The sequence below is a fragment of the Oryctolagus cuniculus genome, chromosome 13 (assembly GCF_051225735.1).
Source record: "Oryctolagus cuniculus isolate XC-2025 breed Fujian yellow rabbit chromosome 13, ASM5122573v1, whole genome shotgun sequence".
NCBI classification, from domain to species: domain Eukaryota; kingdom Metazoa; phylum Chordata; class Mammalia; order Lagomorpha; family Leporidae; genus Oryctolagus; species Oryctolagus cuniculus.
In genome coordinates, this window is record NC_142879.1 from 107,765,939 (window position 1) to 107,785,769 (window position 19,831).

Consider the following 19,831-nt stretch of genomic DNA (forward strand, 5'->3'; position numbering starts at 1 on the left):
CGGGGCCGGGGCTCCTGGGCATGCGCAGTGGCGCGCGTCTCCTGCAGCCCGACCTGGGTTCCCCAGGTGCGTGGCGCGTTTCGGCTCTCGCGTGCTGCAGCTGGGCCGCGCTGGGTAGGCCGGGTGGGAGCTGCTCGGGGCCAGCGTTGCGGTTGTAGCTGAATGCAGCTGGTCTGCGCCCGTAGCCCCTGTCTGCAGGCAAACGCAAGGCATGGCCCGCCACCTGCTGCGCCTGGGCCGCCTTTGCTCTCCTGAGTTCTGAAGTTAGAGACGCAGGCAGCAGCCCTGGGTTAGGGGCATGCCTTCCCTCGCCTCCTCCCCAGTGCTGAGTACCTGATGCGGCTGTGTTAACACTGACTGAAGGGATGAGTGAAGAAAGAATTCCCAGGGTTTCTCAAAGAAGCCAGACTCTTGCAAATGCATTTCGGATTTTATTTTCATTGTATTTGAAAGGCAGAGAGTCGGGCCTCCCATCTGCTGATGCATTCCCCCCAAGTGTCCACAGCAGCCAGGGCTGGGCCGGGCCGAAGCCACAAGCCAGGCACTCACTCGGTCCAGGTCCCCACAGGCGCGGGTGGCAGGGACCCAGCTCCTTGGGCCATCCCAGCGTGCCCGTTAGCAGGAATGCTGGACAGGAAGTGGAGGGGCCAGGACTGGAACCAGGCTCTGCTGTGGATGGCGGGCATCCAGGCTGCAGCTGAACCACTGCCCAAATGCCCTCCCCAGGCGCCGGAATTGAGTTCTTCGCGGGGACTCCTGACCTCAGCCCACCAGGTGCCTTAACTCAGGAGAGGGTGAATGGGCGCCTGCTGGGGGCTCGTCCCAGGTGTGGGTTCATTTAAGGGCAGGGTATACGCTCACAGGTGAGTGCCAGCCCCCACCACAGTTGGCTTCACACTTTCCTGGGGGAGGGGGTGGAGGAGCCATAGGTGAATACGCAAGTGGAGCAGGGTTTGGCAGGCTCTGGGCCCCTTTGTTTGGGCCTCTGGACAGTGTCCTGGCGTCTCCACGTGGGGCTGGAGCACAGACAGGACCCTCTAGGAAGGTGTGTGGCACCTGGTGCATGATGGGAAGTGAGGCTCAGGTGTGTGATGGGAATGGCTGTGATACCGGAATATGGCCTCCTAAAAGTCCCCAAAAGTCCCATCTGGGGTGCCGTGATATCACCGTGTGCTTGTTAGTAAACTCCCAATGTTAACAAGCCCACGTGGGTTCTTCCGAGTACCGGCATAGATGAACGAGGCAGCACGATACGTTTTAGGCTTTTATTCAGTGAGAGAAATGCATAGGAGCATGAGGGCCCTGCCTGTAGCAGAGGGAACTCTGGGTTCATACCGAGCACCGGGAGCCAGCCACGTGGAGGAGCATCCAGGCCAGGAAGCCTGGGGCGGGTGGCCCGAAGGCCACGTGCCCTGGAGGTCAAGGGCCGCAAGGCAAAAGGCCAGAAAGGGAAGAAAAAGGCCGGCACACCTTGTCCCAGGCTCTTAGTCTACATTGAAAGGGGAGTGGTTAATGAGCCTGATTGGCCGGTGGGTGCTCAGGTGTGGCCTGGTAGGGTGTGGGGTCACCCAGGGGCGTGGCGAAGGCGTGGTCTTCCAGCTCACAGACCTCATCAGTTTTATCCTGTGTGCCTGCCTGCATCCGGTGTGGCGAGCTGGGAGACCTGTTGCGCCGCCCAGTGGGGGATGGGTTTGGGCGTGCAGGTGCAGCAATTTCGGCTCCTCGTTCCCTGGCTGTCCACCTTTCCGTGTCTTTATCATCCTGCCCGATTCTGGGGACCACCCTGCGGCCAGCTGGACATGGGATGTTACTTAGATGGTGTCCCTGGTTCGATGGATGGCTGGTGGGCGTGTCCCACCTTGACCTCTGACCTTAGCCTTGGCGTAGCTGGCACTGTGAAACAGACTCAGCCACAAGACAGTCCTCAAATGCTGCTAACCAAGTACCCATCGTGTGCCTGAAGGGAGAGAAGGAAAAAAAATTTTTTTTAAGATTTATTTATTTGAAAGTCAGAGAGAAAGTTACATAGAGAGGAGACAGAGAGGTCTTCCATCCGCTGGTTCACTCCCCAGATGGCCGCAATAGCCAGAGCTGCGCTGATCCGAGGATAGGAGCCAGAAGCTTCCTCTGGGTCTCCCACGTGGGTGCAGGGGCCCAAGGACTTGGGCCATCTTCTACTGCTTTCCCAGACCATAGCAGAGAGCTGGATCGGAAGTGGGGCAGCTGGGACTGGAACCAGCACCCACATGGGATGCCGCTGATGCAGGCAGGCATACAGGTTAAAATTGATCAGGTTTGTGAGCTGGAAGACCACGCCTTCGCCATGCCCCTGTGTGACCTCATGCCCCTAGCTGGCTACACCTCAGCGCCCACCGGCCAATCGGGTTCATTAGCCACTTCCCTTTGAAAGTGGATTAAAAGTCTGGGACACAGTGTGTCCACCTCTTCCTTTCCTTGGCCTCCTGCCAGTGTGGGCTTGCTGCAGCCCTGCGCCTCAGAGCACATGGCCTTCGGGCCACCCGCCCCAGGCTTCCTGGCCTGGATGCTCCTCCACGTGGCTGGTTCCTGGCACTCGTATGAACCCAGAGTTCCCTCTCTCCTTTAGACAGGGCCTCACCCCCTGTGCATCTTTCACACTGAATATGCTGGTATTCAGAATTCTTCTCTAAATATAAGTCAAGAACCCACACGGGCTTATTAATATTGGGAACTTATTAATAAGCACAGGTGATATCGTATGGCACCCCAAGTTCCGGTTTCATATGGTACCCCAGGTGAGACTTTAGGGGGCCATATTCTGATATATTTTAGGGGGTCAATCACAATTTTACCAACACTGCAGGTGGCAGCTTTACCCACTATGCCACAGCACCAGCCCCAGGACAATCTTTTAAAATTCAGATCCTAAAGCAAAAATGTGTTTTAACTGGTTGGGGTAAACACAAGGGAAAAAGATAGCAGCAGGCACACAGAGGATGGGCTACCTTTGGTATACCAGATGCACCTGCCGTATCCTCGTTGTAGGAGCAGCTGCCAAGAGACCAAGACTACGCTTTGTTCTGGGCCAGTGCTTTGCTGATGGCATTCTTTCCGTCCTGCTCACCTGGGAAGCCCTTGGCTAAAGCCGCTGCTGTGGAGTAGCAGAGAAAGCCGGCACCCGGGTGGGCGCCAGTGTGAGTCTTGGCTACTGCACTTCTGATCCCTGCTAACACATCTAGGAAAGCAGTGGAAGACGGCCCAAGTCCTTGGGCCCCTGTACCCACATGGGAGACCCAGAGGAAGCTCCTGGCTTCAGATGGGCCCAGCTCCTGCCGTTGCAGCCATCTGGGGAGTGAACCAGCAGATGGAAGACCTCTCTCTCTGTCTCTCCCTGTCTCTGTAACTGCCTTTCAAATAAAGGAATCTTAAAAAGACTGCATATTCACCATGGGAATTAGCATCTATTCTCTCTCTCAAGCTGGGAAGCCTTCCTGGAGGAGGTGCTTCTCCGGGCTGTCTTCGAAGAAGGAATGAAGGTCAGGCTTGTAAACGGAGGCTGGTTTCTGCCCTTGGACACGAAAGGCCAGGCCTTTCAAGGGACGGCAGAAGGGAGCCCAGGAAGGGAAAGCTGGCTCCTGCGGCCGTCTCCTTACTGCCCCAGCTGAAAGGCGTCCTGCTCCAGAGGGGAAGGGTGAGCTGCCCCACAGGAAGTGTGGGTCGGTGCCCACTGTGTGTCAGCAATAAAGAAGGTGAAACCAGCAACTCTGAAGCCAGGGGAAGGGGGAGGAGGAGTTCACGTAATCATCTGTAATTATTTGATTAAAATTAATGACATTGCCACACGATTAGGAAGATTGTGGAGTTACAAAAAGTCAGGTTATGGGAGGTTTTTTTTCTGGATAATTTAGATGACTTAACAGTGAGCTCTTCAGAAGAAAGGTTCCAAAACTTAGCATAGAATCACTATTGAAGCTTTTACTAGAAACTGTGTATTACAAACATGGGAAGACATTTAAAAATGTTGCAACTTAAAAAAAAAAAACACTGTGCAAGAAAATGGGATCTTATGTTTAGAGAGAAACTGTAAACATATCCACTCAAGCTGGAAAAAGAAAATCCCAATGATCACTCTGGAGTACCATCTGGTATACCACCCAGCATATTTGGTGCTGTGCGGAAAATCGGTAGGAGTTTAGGAAAACATGATCCTAAGCTGAAGTTGGTTATTGACTAAGCTAGAGAAATGGGAGATGTCAGTGACAGGCAGAGGAGGGCAGGGAGAGAAGCGATAGCTTAAAACAGAAAGGCCAAGTCGGGAGTGTTCATTGATCGCCAGCCATGCTGTCGGCTTGAGGCCAAATATGGAGAATCACAGGCAGATCTGTCCTGCAGCCGGGTAACAGGAACCTGACCACCAGGCGTCTTTGTGAAATGAGACATCTTTGTGAAACAGGGCAAATCCTGGCGTTATTTTTTCTTAAGCAGTTTACACCTAAATGTCAACATCTCCTAGCAAAATGTCTCTAAAAATAAAATCCCCAGCGTCTTAGCCTTCCTTCCAAATAAATGAAATCTTGAAAAATTCATTCATCCACTTACTAAGTATTTCTTTGTAAACCTGCTATGAAAAACAATTTAGTAAAAAAAATGAAGTTGGGGGACCCCAGTTTCCCAATTTCTGCACTTAGTACAAAGCTGCTGTCCGCAAAGCTACTACTACTGGGTTGAAAATAAACACATAAATCAATGGGATAGGGCCCGGCTTGTGGTGCACTAGGTTAATCCTCCTCCTGTGGCGCCGGCATCCCATATGGGCGCCAGGTTTTAGTCCCTGCTGCTCCTCTTCCAGGCCAGCTCTCTGCTGTGGCCCGGGAGTGCAGTGGAGGATGGCCCAAGTGCTTGGGCCCTGCACCCCATGGGAGACCAGGAGAAGCACCTGGCTCCTGGCTTCGGATCAGCGCAGCGCGCCAGCCATAGCGGCTATTTGGGGGGCGACCAAACAGAAGGAAGACCTTTCTCCCTGTCTCTCTCTCTTACTGTCTATGACTCTACCTGTCAAATAAATAAATAAATAAATAAATAAATAAATAAAATCTTTAAAAAAATGGGATGGACTTGAGAGCTCAGAGATCCATACACTTAAGGCCGTCTGACCTTAAACAGCATGCAAAGGCAATTCAGTGGGGGAAGAGACCAATCTCTCCAACAACTGGGACAACTGGGTATCTACTTGCAAAAATGAAATCAGACACCCTTTCTCATTACCCAAACATGAACTCAAACTGGATCAGAAGCCCGAACGTAGGAGTGAAAAGTGCACAACTCTTAGAAGGAATCAGAGGAGTAAGTCTTCGCTTTCATGTGCGAGTCAATGATTTTGCTATGGGAAAATGTGTGTCCCAGTGTTTAGTCCAAGTCCCAGCCCCCACACAAGAGTAAGAATTCAAAGCAGAGGCATTAAGTGAGGTGCCCAGACGAGAGCCGGGTTTGCCTAAAGTGAGAGGGAATGAGGATACGCCCACCTCCACGAGGACAGACACCTGTCATGGGGGGCCACATGCCACCTGCAAAGGAGGGAGCGCCTGCGAAAAGGTGACAGGAACCCAAAAAACGGGCCCCTCCCCTGCGCAGCAGTCCCCTCCTGGGGTAGCAGGGTGGTGCTCTAGTTGAACATACAAACAGGGTGGAGTTGGGCGAGGTTTAGTGTGTGGAAAAGTTCTCTGGGAGTTTCCTGGCACCTCACGCAGAGTTTACCATCCACAAGTCCACCATGGCGGTGCCTCCTTCCTAGTGCTTCAGGGGAAAGTGGGCGTGCAGGATTGGCTGTAAGGGGTGGAGTTACCATGCAGGGCTGCAGAGAGGGAGTTGGGGGAATCGCCCAGCTCACGGATCCCTAACTGCCTACCGAGTTCCCCCCGCCAGTGTCTCAGCCATGACACCAAAAGCATAAACCAGAAAAGCAAAAACTGAGAAACTGGCCTTCGACAGAAATTAAAAATGTGCACGTCAAAGATACAATAGAGAAAGTGAAAATGATAGCCTGAAGAATGAGAGATTATATTTGTAAGTCTTCTAGTTGGTGAGGGACTTCTATCCGGAATACAGTATAGAAAGAACTCTTAGAACTTTATGAGGCCGGCACCGCGGCTCACTAGGCTAATCCTCTGCCTTGTGGCGCCGGCACACCGGGTTCTAGTCCCGGTCAGGGCGCCAGATTCTGTCTCGGTTGCCCCTCTTCCAGGCCAGCTCTCTGCTGTGGCCAGGGAGTGCAGTGGAGGATGGCCCAAGTGCTTGGGCCCTGCACCCCATGGGAGACCAGGAGAAGCACCTGGCTCCTGCCTTCGGATCAGCGCGGTGCGCCGGCCGTGGTGGCCATTGGAGGATGAACCAACGGCAAAAAGGAAGACCTTTCTCTCTGTCTCTCTCACTGTCCACTCTGCCTGTCAAAATAAATAAATAAAAAAAAAGAACTTGACATGAACTAGAAGAAATTAGAATAAGCATTTGTGCAAAGAAGATATACAAACAGCCAACGAGTGCTTGAGAAGACACTCTGCATCACCAGTAATCAGGGAAATGCAAACTAAAGACATAGAAATGGACTTCACACCCACTAGCATAGCTATAATAAGAAAGATAAACAGTAGCGAGAGTTGGCAAAGATACAGAACAGTTATATGTGGCTGGTGGGATTGTGAAATGGTGCGGACATTTTGGAAAACGGTTTGGTAATTCCTCAAAAAGTCACACATACAGTTTGACCCAGCTGTTCTACTCCTAGATACATGATCATGGGAATTCAAAGTCCCTGGCCACATAAAAACCTGCATGTTAGTGCTCATAATCACATTATTCATAATATTCCCAAAGTGGCAACAACACAAATACCAATCCAACGATGACAAGCGAAATGCGGCATATGCATACCATGGAATATTATTCAACCGCAGACAAAATGAACTTCTGATACATGACACAGCGTGAGTGAACCTTGAAAATATGCTGAGTGGAAGAATCAAATGCGAAAGTGCAAAAGTGTGCCGACTGCATAATCCCGTTGACATGAAATGTCTGAGATAGACAAAAACATGGAGAGAGAGACCAGCAGTCGCCAGGAGCAGGGTGAGGAGACGATACAGAGGGCCCACCCACGAGTTTGGGTTTTCCTGGGAGGTGATGAAAATGTTCCAAAATTAGGTTATGGTCATAACTTCACAACTCCGAATACTAAAAAAACAAACAAACAAACAAACAAACAAAAACACCTGAATTACACATATTAAAAGGGTGGACTCTGGGGCTGGCATTGTGGCATAGAGGTGAGGCAGCCACCTGTAATGCCAGCATCCCATATGAGCACCAGTTTGAGTCTCTGATGCTCGCCTTCCAATCCAGCTCCCTGTAAATGAGCCTGAGAAAGCAGCAGCAGGTGGTCCAAGTGCTTTGGCACCTGTCACCCATGTGGGAGACCTGGATGGAGCTCCGGGCTCTTGGCGTCAGCCTGGCGCAGTCCCAGCTGTGGCTGTTTGGGGAGTGAACAAGTGGCTGTGTGTGTGTGTGTGTATGTTCCTCAAATAAATAAATACATATATTTTTTAAAAGATTTATTTTATTTATTTGAAAGACAGAGTTACAGAGAGAAGTAGAGACACAGAGAGAGGTCTTCCAGCCTCTGGTTCACTCCCTAGATGACCACAATGGCCGGAGCTGCACCTATCCGAAGTAAGAAACCAGGAGCTTCCTCCAGGTCTCCCACGTGGGTGCAGGAGCCCAAGGACCTGGGCCATCTTCTACTGCTTTCCCAGGCCACAGCAGAGAGCTGGATAGGAGTGGAGGAGCCGGGACTCGAACCGGCGCCCATAAGGGATGCTGGCGCTTCAGGCCAGGGCGTTACCTGCTGTGCCGTGGCACCGGCTCCATAAATTTTTTTTAAAAGGGTGAACTCTATGGCATATAAATTATATCTTTAAAAACTGTTTAGAGCACTTTCTCTCTCTCTTTTTTTTCTCTCTCTTCCTCTCTGTCTCTCTCTCTCTTTTCCTTCTTCGCCCCTTCCCTCCTGTCTGTCGGGTTTCCCCCAATAACTCTTTCCCTTACTCTGGTGTTCTGTGTGTTTGGTGACGACCTTACACAGAGTCACTCCATCTTGTGTCTGGATGAGCTCTAGTCACTCCCTTTGTCCCTGAGTGTTCTCTGTTTTTTTTCTAACCAGTCCCACAACTGCTATCCACTCACAAACTAGCCTTGTAAGAATCCTATCTGTAAGTGTAGAGTCAAAATCAAAATGGGGCAAGTGTGGCTAAAAGCTGATTGCAGATCTCCTGCTTCTGTACGTATTAGCTTTGCTTGCTAGTGGCTAAGGGTGCATCTTGTGAAACTACGTGGGCCCAAACCCTGAGTTACTGGAAAGCGCTAAGCTGGCGCATCAGATTTTTTTTTTTAATAAAAATTGGAGTATATAAAAAAAAACTGCTTAGAGAAAGCTTACTGGGGGGCCACATACTGTGCTTCAGTTAAAAAGCTGATTATAAATGTCTCAGCAACTCACTTTGTCACATTTGTGCACAAATTGTGGACATTTTATATAAATCATGTTTCTGACAAATGTATATTATTTAAATTTAAGTGTTGAAAGGATGCCTTCTTTTTTTCTTTTACCTTTTTTTTAAAAGATTTTATTTATTTGGCCGGCGCCGCGGCTCACTAGGCTAATCCTCCGCCTAGTGGCGCCGGCACACCAGGTTCTAGTCCCGGTCGGGGCACCGGATTCTGTCCCGGTTGCCCCTCTTCCAGGCCAGCTCTCTGCTGTGGCCAGGGAGTGCAGTGGAGGATGGCCCAGGTGCTTGGGCCCTGCACCCCATGGGAGACCAGGAAAAGCACCTGGCTCCTGGCTCCTGCCATCGCATCAGCGTGGTGCGCCGGCCGTGGCGGCCATTGGAGGGTGAACCAACGGCAAAGGAAGACCTTTCTCTCTGTCTCTCTCTCTCACTGTCCACTCTGCCTGTCAAAAAAAATTAAAAAAAAAAATAGAAAAAAAAAGATTTTATTTATTTGAGAGGTAGAGTTACAGACACAGAGAGAAGTCTTCCATCTGCATTTGGCTGGAGCTGAGCTGAGCTGATCTGGAGCCGGGAGCCAGAAGCTTCTTCATTCCCACGACGTGTGCCCCACACCGCCCAGAGGACTGGAAGGTGGCCTGTCTGAAGAAGTTTGATGCTGAAGGGGTTGCTGCATTTCCTGGTCTGCAGACATTCTGTGGATAACTTTTTCGATCTGCCAGAGTTCTGGAAGCAGCAAGTCCTTCATTCCAGCAGGGTTCCGACAGGGTGGTCAGCCAAAAGAGGAAGGGAAACTGTGGACTTTCATTTTCTCCGTCTCTAAAATGTGTAGAGGTCTCTGGAATGACACCTGGGCCAGTGCTGTGGCTCAGCGGGTTAAGTCGCTGCACGCAGGGTGCCGGTTCAAGTCCTGGCTCTTCCACTTCTGCCCCAGCTCCCTGCTAACGTTCCATTTTCCGGCTCCTCTGGAGCTCGGGGGTCCTCCCGAGGACTTCCTGGAGTGAGGGAAGTCCCCAGAGTGGCGGGGGCTGACGGGCCGGGGCTTCTCTCAGCAGCAGAGCCGGGAAGCCAGTCCTGGAGGCACCCGCGATGAAGCCCACATGCACAGCCTTGGGTCCCTGCTGCGTGGACGGGGAAGCCGAGGTCTCACGCGTTCCCTGAATGCGGTTACTTCTGTCCTTACATCAGACGCGCCATTCCTGTGCTCTGGGGCCAGCTCTGGGGGTCCTAACTGATGTGATGTTCAGGTCTGCCCATAGCAACCAGGCTGCTAGCTGCAGATGGGGAAACAGGAGTGGAAAGGCGGCCATCTGCTGCCAAGGGTGATTCTCACATCACAGTTGTCCCTTCTACACCAAACCCACAACCTAGTCCTTAACACCCGGTCGTAGGTGCCCATGAGTAGGTGAGTCCCTCCTCCCAGACACATTGAGGGATGTCCTGGGGGAAGGAGGACCCAGATCCCACTCGACCCTCCGTCTGCACACGGAGCAGGCCCCCTAAGAAACATGCACTCGGTGACTGGGAGGCCAGTTGTCCAAGTGCCCAGTCATCGCGTGAGTATGTTGCCAAGACTGAAGAAAAGGGGAGAAAGGGGATAGGCATCAAGTCACTTTAAAATTGCCTTTTATTTTAGAAGATGCGTATTGGAAATGAAAGCAATACGAAAGTATAGAAATCGAAGTGAGATTCCCTGATGCCGCATCTCCCTTATCTTTCACTTCAGATATCTTTAGATGCAAATCTGGGCTGTGTGTGTCATACGTATGCACACCTCCATCACAGGACTACACTGTGCAGGCACTGGCGGAGTGAACCTTCTTTCTCTCCCTTAGCCAAATAAAAATTTTTAAATAATAAATTAAATCCAAAAAATTATTGTGATTATTTTAAATAATTGTCCCCCCCCCCCAAAAAAAAAGAAACCACACTTTATGGCTTGGAAAACCCTAGGTCAGTAGATGACCACCTGAGGCTGCCTCCCAACTTGGACTTTTTTAATTTTTTTTAAGATCTATTTATTTATTTGAAAGGCAGAGTTAGAGAGTGGCAGAGAGAGAGAGAGAGAGAGAGAGAGAGGTCTTCCATCTGCTGGTTCACTCCCCAAATGGCTGCAATGGCCGGAGCTGTGCCGATCTGAAGCCAGGAGCCAGGAGCTTTTTCTGGGTCTCCCACATGATTCAGGGTCCCAAGAACTTGGGCCATCTTCTACTGCTTTCCTAGGCCATAGCAGAGAGCTGGATCGGAAGTGGAGCAGCCAGGACTCGAACTGGTACCCATATGGGATGCTGGCACTGTAGGCGGCGGCCTTACCCACTACGCCACAGCGCCAGGCCCAAAATTTGCTTATTTATTTGAAAGGCAGAGTGACAGAGAGAGGGAAAGAAGGAGACAGAGAGAGAGTTCTTCCATTTGCTGATTCACTCCCCAAATGCCTGCAACATGCAAGATTGGGCCAGGCTGAAGCCAGGAGCCAGGAGCTCCAGGGACCCAAGGATTCAAGCCATTGTCTGCTGCCTGTCCGGGTGCATCAGCCAGAAGCTAAATTATACAAAGAGAGAGAAATTTTCCATCCACTGCTCTACTCCCCAAATGCCTGTATCAGCCAGGGCTGGGCCAGTCTGAAGCCAGAACCCAGGAACTCCCTCAGGGTGGTGAGCACCCCAGTACTTGAGTCATCACTTGTTGCCTCCCAGGGTGTGCGTTAGCAGGAAGCTGGATCACAGGCAGGGTAACGGAGACTTGACCCAGGCTTTCTGATGTGGGATGTAGGTGTCTCAGACAGCAGCTTAGCCTGCTGGGCCACAACGTCTACCCTGAATCAGTATTCCAACTAATACACGAACTTGGCCAAGATCTAGGCCAGCAAGTGGGAGACCCAACACTTCCTCGCTTTCTGCCTTCTCCTCCATCACCTCCGGCCGTGCACCTTGGACAAGGAAGACGTCCCTGCCAAAAGAGAGCATTATTTAGTTCTCCGCCCTCTGATATATTCTAAACGAGCAATAGACATCTGAACACGGGAGTTCATTCTGACCGTTCTGTGTCTCTACCAAACGAAGCACACTCGAGCGTACTGAAGGCTAAATTCTCTGGTGCTGAGCCTTGCTTATGTACAGTTTTGGGTTCTGACTCATTTTCCGTGGGACACAGTCTATTTGAGGGATGTTAAATTTACTGATTTCCCAGCATGTTTTCCCTGTAACCTTATACCCGTGCCTACCATCTTCCCGTCTTTATATAGCTCTTCCTGTTCATGCTAAGGATGGCAGTGTGCACAGCTGATATTCAGCTCATGCCCACTGCCACAAGCAGACTGGCTGGTGATGAAATATTGAAATGCTTCCATATTTTTTGGCCAACATCCCACGGGTTTCAAGGCCTCCCAGCTTCCCTGGCCTCACCGGTCCCCTCATCAGCACCCCTGGAAATCTGCAGCACCCAGAAACCACAGGGAGCGCCCTGTTCTGAGACTTCAATCCCTCCTGATTCACTGGTGCCCTCTCCTTTTGATCACTGAATATTATATTTTTAAAAAACTTTTATTTTGGGGGCCGGCATTGTGGCATTGCTGGTGAAGCCGCTGCCTGCAGTGCTGGCATCCCATATGGGTGCCGGTTCTAGTCCTGGCTGCTCTGCTTCCCACCCAGCTCCCTGCTGTGGCCTGGGAAAACAGTGGAGGATGGCCCAAGTGCTTGGGCCCCTGCACCCATCTGGAGACTGGAAAGAAGCTCCTGGCTCCTGGCTTCTGCCTGGCTCAGCCCTGGTCCTTACAGCCATCTGGGGAGTGAACTAGCAGGTGGAAGATCTCTCTCTCTCTCTCCCTCTGTAATTCTGACTTCCAAATAAATGAATGAATTTTTTTAAAGAATTATTTTTAACTTTTAAATAAAATTTTTTTTGACAGGCAAAGTGGACAGTGAGAGAGAGAGAGACAGAGAGACAGAGAGAAAGGTCTTCCTTTGCTGTTGGTTCACCCTCCAATGGCCGCCGCAGCTGGCGCGCTGCGGCCGGTGCACCGTGCTGATCCGATGGCAGGAGCCAGGTACTTCTCCTAGTCTCCCATGGGGTGCAGGGCCCAAGCACTTGGGCCATCCTCCACTGCACTCCCGGGCCACAGCAGAGAGCTGGCCTGGAAGAGGGGCAACCGGGACAGAATCCGGCGCCCTGACCGGGACTAGAACCTGGTGTGCCGGCGCCGCAAGGCGGAGGATTAGCCTGTTGAGCCGCGGCGCCGGCCTATTTTTAATTTTTTATAAAGATTTATTTTATTTATGTGAAAGGCAGAGTGGCAGAGAAAGTGAGAGACATGGAAAGAGATCTTCCATCCACTGCTTCATTCCCCAAATGCCTGCAACAGCCAGGGCTGGGCCAGGCAGAAGCTGGGAGCCAGGAGCTCCATCCAGGTCTCCCATGTGCATGGCAAGTACTTGGGCCATCTGCTGCTGCTTTCCGAGGTGCTGTGGTAGGGAGCTAGATCACAAGCAGATGGGAGCAGAACCAGTGCCCACGTGGGATGCGGTCACCACAGACTGTGCCACAACACGGGCCCCACCAAGCATTCTTTTTTTTTAATTTTTTTTATTTTTTTTTATTTTTTGACAGGCAGAGTGGACAGTGAGAGAGAGACAGAGAGAAAGGTCTTCCTTTGCCGTTGGTTCACCCTCCAATGGCTGCCGCGGCCGGCGCACCACGCTGATCCGATGGCAGGAGCCAGGTGCTCCTCCTGGTCTCCCATGGGGTGCAGGGCCCAAGCACCTGGGCCATCCTCCACTGCACTCCCTGGCCACAGCAGAGAGCTGGCCTGGAAGAGGGGCAACCGGGACAGAATCCGGCACCCCGACCGGGACTAGAACCCGGTGTGCCGTCGCCGCTAGGCGGAGGATTAGCCTAGTGGGCCGCGGCGCTGGCCCCACCAAGTATTCTTAATGTTGTTTCTAGGAGCATATCTCGTCTGAGCCTTGCAAAGTAACATTATCAGAATGTCTATGGCTCCTCATTTCATGAATGCCTCGAAGAGACGTCACTCTCAGGCTGCTGTCGTCCTGAGAGCCTGGTGTCTTCTCGAAGACTCTGCTTACCTCCGTGACGCGAGGTGCACGCTGGGAACGTTCTCCCCAGGCCCTCCTTGGCACGCACACATACACGTAGATGCGCGCACATACACAACCTGGGCTACGGGGAGCTAAGTCAAGTTCAACACCATTCAAATCCACTCGCAATCCTTTCACCACTTTCCCACGTACATACAAGTTCTCGGAATGAAAAGCTTCCTGTTTATTTACGATGTCGAATCACCGTCTCCACAGCTGAGGTCCACACTCCATATGAAGCCACATTTCTGCTGGTACTTGTGAAACGGAGCCCTGTGCAAACAAATTAAAATGCTTTTCTTTTCCACTCTTCAACAATCGTGGCATATAATCTATGCGGCTTTTGTTGTTAGCTGCAGGAATCTTACTTGAAAGCCATATTAGAATGCACATGATATGAAACATTTATCACATTGGCTGCATGTTTTCAACACAGAAAAAAAGCGACCATTATTGTTTTATACTCATCATTATGATTCGGTCTCTTCTTTTAATCACATCTTTTAATTCTGTCTTCCATGAGCTTTGTTTTAATATTAATATTTTGAAAATCACAGTTACAGAGAAAGGGATATATATATATATATATATATAGAGAGAGAGAGAGAGAGAGAGAGATCTTCCATCTGCTGGATCACTCCCCATGTGGCCTCAACAGCCAGGGCTGGGCCAAGCCAAAGCCAGGAGCCAGGAGCTTCATCCAAGTCTCCCACATGGGTGCAGGGACTCAAGGACTGAGGCCGTCTTCCACTGCCTTCCCAAGTGCATTAGCAGGGAGCTGGGTCGGAAGTGGAGGAGCTGGGACTCATACTGGTGCCCACCTGGGATGCCGGCGTCATCAAAGGTGGCGGCCCCACCTGCTCCGCCACAGCACTGGCCCCTGGTTACGTTTTAAAGTGCACGTGTGGTCACGCTCTCCTCTTCAGATTCTGCTGGGGGGAGTTGCTCTCTCTTGGCACAGAGGTTCACATGTCACTGGAGACACCCACATCACGTATCGGAACGTTGATCTGAGTCCTGGCCATGCCACTTCCAATCCAGCTTTCTAATGAGGAAGCCGAAGATGGGCCCTTGAAACCCATCTAGCAGACCTGGGTGAGGGGCCTGGCTCCTGGCTTCAGCCTAGTGCAGACCTCACTGTTGTGGGCGTTTGGGGAGTGAGTCAGTGGATGGACTCTCTCTCTCTCTCTTTCTCTCCCCCCCTCTCTGCTTGTCTCTTTTGCTCTCTCTGTTGCCCTACCTTTCAAATAAATATTTTATTTAAAAAAAGAGGAACTTATGCTTTATCATAAGAACAATAAATTGTGTCAGTTTGAGGAAGCTGCCATTTATCTAATAAGAGTGAAGCTAAAACAGAAATCTGTATTGATTGTAATTCTACATGGAACTATGCGAATGCCTGTTACCTCGTAGACTAACCTGTGTTTTGTTTTGCAGGCCTAGAGGAGGAGTATTTATTCAATCATATTGAACTTTGAGGATGATGGAAGAAGTGATTACAAATACCAGGGATTATCATAATTAGCTCTTGGTAGTAGGTTAATTGGTATCCAGTTATGTAAATTTAATGTCCTTTCTTTTTTCTTTTTTTTTTTTTTTTGACAGGCAGAGTGGACAGTGAGAGAGAGAGACAGAGAGAAAGGTCTTCCTTTGCCGTTGGTTCACCCTCCAATGGCCGCCGCGGCCGGCACACTGCGGCCGGCGCACCGCGCTGATCTGATGGCAGGAGCCAGGAGCCAGGTGCTTTTCCTGGTCTCCCATGGGGTGCAGGGCCCAAGCACTTGGGCCATCCTCCACTGCACTCCCTGGCCACAGCAGAGAGCTGGCCTGGAAGAGGGGCAACCGGGACAGAATCCGGCACCCCGACCGGGACTAGAACCCGGTGTGCCGGTGCCGCTAGGCGGAGGATTAGCCTAGTGAGCCGCGGCGCCGGCAATGTCCTTTCTTCATTAAGCATACTATCAGCAAAGGTATGTGATGTGAAAATGTTCAGAGTATGCATTAGACATATTTTTTAAAAAGATGACTCAGAGTTAATTCGCCTTTTTCCTAACCTAAACATCATGGTGCCCCCAGTTAACTTTGCTGTAGTTTTAAAAATGGAAGTAAGCTTTAATCAAATCCGTCTTTCCATAGAGGTACACGGATATTCTTGTGTACACTTAGAATTAAACGGGGAAGATGAATCTTAAACCTTAAAATAAATACTGGAATCTCATATAATGAACCATATCTCTTTAAATTTAGAAGTCTTCTTTGAGTTTTCTATACCCTACATATCTGTTTGTATTTCTACTCTTCAGTGACAAAAACTCTTTGTATTTTTTAAGATGTGCTTATTTATGTATTTATTTGAAAGGCAAACTGACAGAATGTGACAGAGTAAGAGAGAGAGAGAGACAGATCGCCCGTTCGCTGGCTCATTCCTCAGATACCCACAGCAGCTAGGGCTGCACCAGGAGACAGGAACTCCATCTGGATGTCCCACATGGGTGGCGGGGACCAACGTTCCAAGCCGGCTGCAGCTGCCCTACCTCCCTGTGCGCATTGGCAGGGAGCTGGACTGGAAATGCAGCAGCCAGGACTCAAGACATTTTGAGTATCCTGTTTACACTGCTGAGCCCATGTCTGCTGCTGTTTGGTATTCTTATGGAAACCATGGTTACAAGCATTCAGGGAGCGACAGCTCAGCATTAAAGCCCGAAAAGAGAGAGGGGCAGGGGCTTTCAGTCTGCGAAAAATGGATCAAATGCCTGGAGCTTTTTCCCAAGCAGAAAGTTGAATAAATTCCTTGCTGCCTTTAGTCAACAGGCCTCCGCTCCCTAATTCTGAGCCCACAGTTTCTGAAGAGCCTAAGGCTTCAGAGGAGATAATTTACCAGGACTGCTTTTAGGGGGATTGGAAATTATGGGGCAGCACTGTGCACAGCAGATTAAGCCACAGCCTGCATCACCGGCATCCCCTATGGGTGTTGGATTGAGTCCCAGCTACTCCATTTCTAATCCAGCTCCCTGCGAATGGCCTGGGAAAGCAGCAGAAGGTGGCCCAAGTCCCCGGGACCCTGCACCCACATGGGAGACCTGGAAGAAGCTCCTGGCTCATGGCTTCTGCCTGGGTTGACCCAGGTCATGGCAGCCATTTGGGAAGTGAGCCAGGGGATGGAAGATCCCTCTCTCTCTCTCTCTCTCTCTCTCTCTCTCTCTCTGTCTCTCTGTCTCGCCTCTCTCTGTAACTTCATCTTTAAAATAAATCTTTTTTAAAAGTGTAAATTAGACTGCCTGCCTTAAAAAAATGAAAGCCAGAAGACAATAGCGAGAGTTGCAAATACAGGTGCTGACGTTTAAGGAAAGAGTGGCGTGATGTCGATCTATAGAGGTGACTCCAAGAGGCAACCTCCAGCGATGGAGTTGCTGGGATGACGAAGTGGCCAAAAGAATAAATTTCTAGGTGAAAAGCAACCCCCCAGAATGGGAGAAAATACTCGTCAACCGAGTATTTAGAAACTCACAAGTCAACAGAAAAACAACCCAGATTTTAAAAACGGGCAAAGGGTTTTAATAAACGTTTCTCTGAAGGAAGCAGGAGAGTGGCTAACAGACACAGGAAAAGCTGCTCCATACCACTTCCCTGTCTTTGGGAAAATCTAAGTTAAAATCACCATTAGATATGGTTTCTTACCCACTGATTGGTCTATCATCAGAACCCCACAAGTCTCTGGAGACAAAGAGTGGGTTCCGGGCTGCCCTGGGCAGCGGGAGGACTAGGGGGAAATGGGTAGTGATGGCTCTTAAGTAAGTCTTCTTTCTGGGGGTGTTTGAAGAGTGGATGTGGGGGTGACTAACAGCCCTGCAAACACCCTAAAAATAACACACTGTACACTTTCAGTGGGGCAATTGTGGGAGAAGTAGTTCTCACTAAAATTTGAAAAAAGACAATAATAAGTGCTAGCAAGTTTATGGAGAAGGTAGGAATGTAAACTGGTATAGCCACTATGGAAAACAACTTGGCCGTTCCTCAAAAACACAAATTCAGATTTACCTTATGACCCAGAAATCCCACTCGTAGGTATAAACACAAAAAAATTAAAAACAGATGTACCTACAAACACGCAGACATGGATGTTGGCAGAAGCACGACTCGTCCACAAAGTGGCAACTGCCCAGAGAAGCATGAACCGATGAACAGATAAGTAGAATGTGATATAAGGATGCAGTGCAATGTTAGCCAGTAATAGGAGAAGAATTACGTAGTAATGCCTATTACACAGAGATGAACCTCACAAGTGTCGACCCAGTGAAAGAAGTCGGTCACAAATGCCTACATTCTCAGGATCCCACTTAAGTAGTCAGAATAGCCCAGTCTCGGGGACACACAGATTCGCGCTGGCCTGCGTCCGGAGGGAGAATGAGGAAGCGAGTGAGTTAGCGGGTGTAAGGTTTCTTTCTGGGATGAAAGTTTTAAAATTAGATTACAGTGATGTTTGCCAAGCCCTATGAGCAGTAAAATGTATTGAATGCATGACTTAAAGCAGTGAAATTCCCTGTACGTCAATTAAATCTCAATAAAGCTGTTCAAAAATGATTGAGTAGGCGCATTATCTGCACTGCACTGGGGCTCGCGGGACAAGGACAGGACTCCCCCAGCCTCTGTCGCCCTCAGGTTTGCTTCCTCTTTCTGCTCGCTGTGTTCTCTGGCATCCTCTGTCCCGTGGCACGACACATTTCCCCTCCCTCTTCTTCAAAACTCTGTTCCTTACCTCCTTCCTCAAATTGTGTCTCATTCCTTGAATGATTTTTAAAGATTTATTTTATTTATTTGAAACAGTCACAGAGAGAGGTAGAGACGCAGAGAGAAAGGTCTTCCATCTGCTGGTGCACTCCCCAGTCGGCCGCAATGTCCGGAGCTGTGTCGATCTGAAGCCTGGAGCCTCCTCCGGTCTCCCACGCAGGTGCAGGGTCCCAAGTCCTTGAGCCATCTTCTGCTTTCCCAGGCCATAGCAGAGAGCTGGATTGGAAGTGGAGCAGCCAGGACTCGAACCACCGCCCACATGGAATGCCGGCACTGCAGGTGGCAGCTTAACCCACTATGCCACAGCCACAGCACTGGGCCCCTTATTCCTTTCAAAGACCGTATTTCTTAAATCAAATATATGCCCCTTGTACTTCAATGAATGAAGTTGAACCTTCCCATTTTCCCTATAAAAGTCGAAAACCTACATTTCCACGTTGCTTTTTCCTCTTTCTGGGTGTCTGGGATTGTTGCTCTAAAGCTTGGAGTGTAGGGGTGGGCATTGGAGCAGTGGTGAAGACCCACTCGGGACACCCACGTGCCATATCAGGGTGCCTGGATTCGCATCCTAGCTCTGCTTCTGATTCCGGCTTTCTGCCAGTGTGCACCCTGGAAGGCCAATGATGCCCCAAGCAGTTGGGAGACCCGGATGGAGCCCTTGGCTCCTGGTTTAGGTCGTGTCCAGCTTTAGCTGTTGTGGGGCATTTGGAGAATCAATCAGTGGATAGAAACTGTCTCTCTCTCCTCTCTCTCTCTCTCTCTATCTCTGCCTTTTGAATAAATACATAAAACTTTAGGATCTCACCGGAACATCTGCAGAAAGATGGTGGACTAGTCCTGCAGGTGGAGTTGGGCTGTTCTAGGGTCTTTCCTAAGACTGCTCGACCACCCTGCTGCAAGTTCGCGTCCACCGTGAAATCGCGGCCACCCGACCACACTGAGTCACGCATACACTAGCGGCCGGTTAAATCTTTCTGGTGTGCTAATTCTATTCTTTAAGAATAAGCCCTGAAAATGATCTCTCCTCCCCATTTCGGCACTCCTGCTCCCCCACCGTTGAGTGAGGAAACAAGCAATCTCAAGACAGCTGGTGGCAAATCGCTGCTTCCTTTTTTCTGGCTTGTTTTTTACTGCTTTCCTTTCTCTGGAAGGAGCTTGCTTCTGTCTCTCCAAGTGAGGTCAGAACGCCAAAATATCAGCCTGTGTCATTTGCATGGACATTTTCTCAGAAGGGGATTATGTTTCGGAAGCAGCTGGGCGGTTCCAATGAGTCATAGATGAGTCAATCCTGTGGCTAGAGCCCTGGTGCCTTCATGGAGACCCCCGGGCTGCCGGACTGGTTTGCAACTTGGCAGTCACGGGCACACTCTGATTAGTTTTTTTTGACAGGCAGAGTTAGACAGTGAGAGAGAG

The 19,831-nt window shown here is 50.2% G+C and overlaps 1 long non-coding RNA gene across 1 annotated transcript; it reads right to left on the reverse strand.

Annotated features, from left to right (window-relative positions):
- Positions 1-18,418: 18,418 nt before the first annotated feature.
- LOC149122849 (uncharacterized) lies at positions 18,419-19,590 on the reverse strand. Its single transcript, XR_016219899.1, has 2 exons — positions 19,224-19,590; positions 18,419-18,634 (listed from the first exon to the last, which is right to left on the reverse strand). It is a non-coding gene; the product is annotated as an uncharacterized LOC149122849 (long non-coding RNA).
- Between the last annotated feature and the right edge of the window lie 241 nt (positions 19,591-19,831).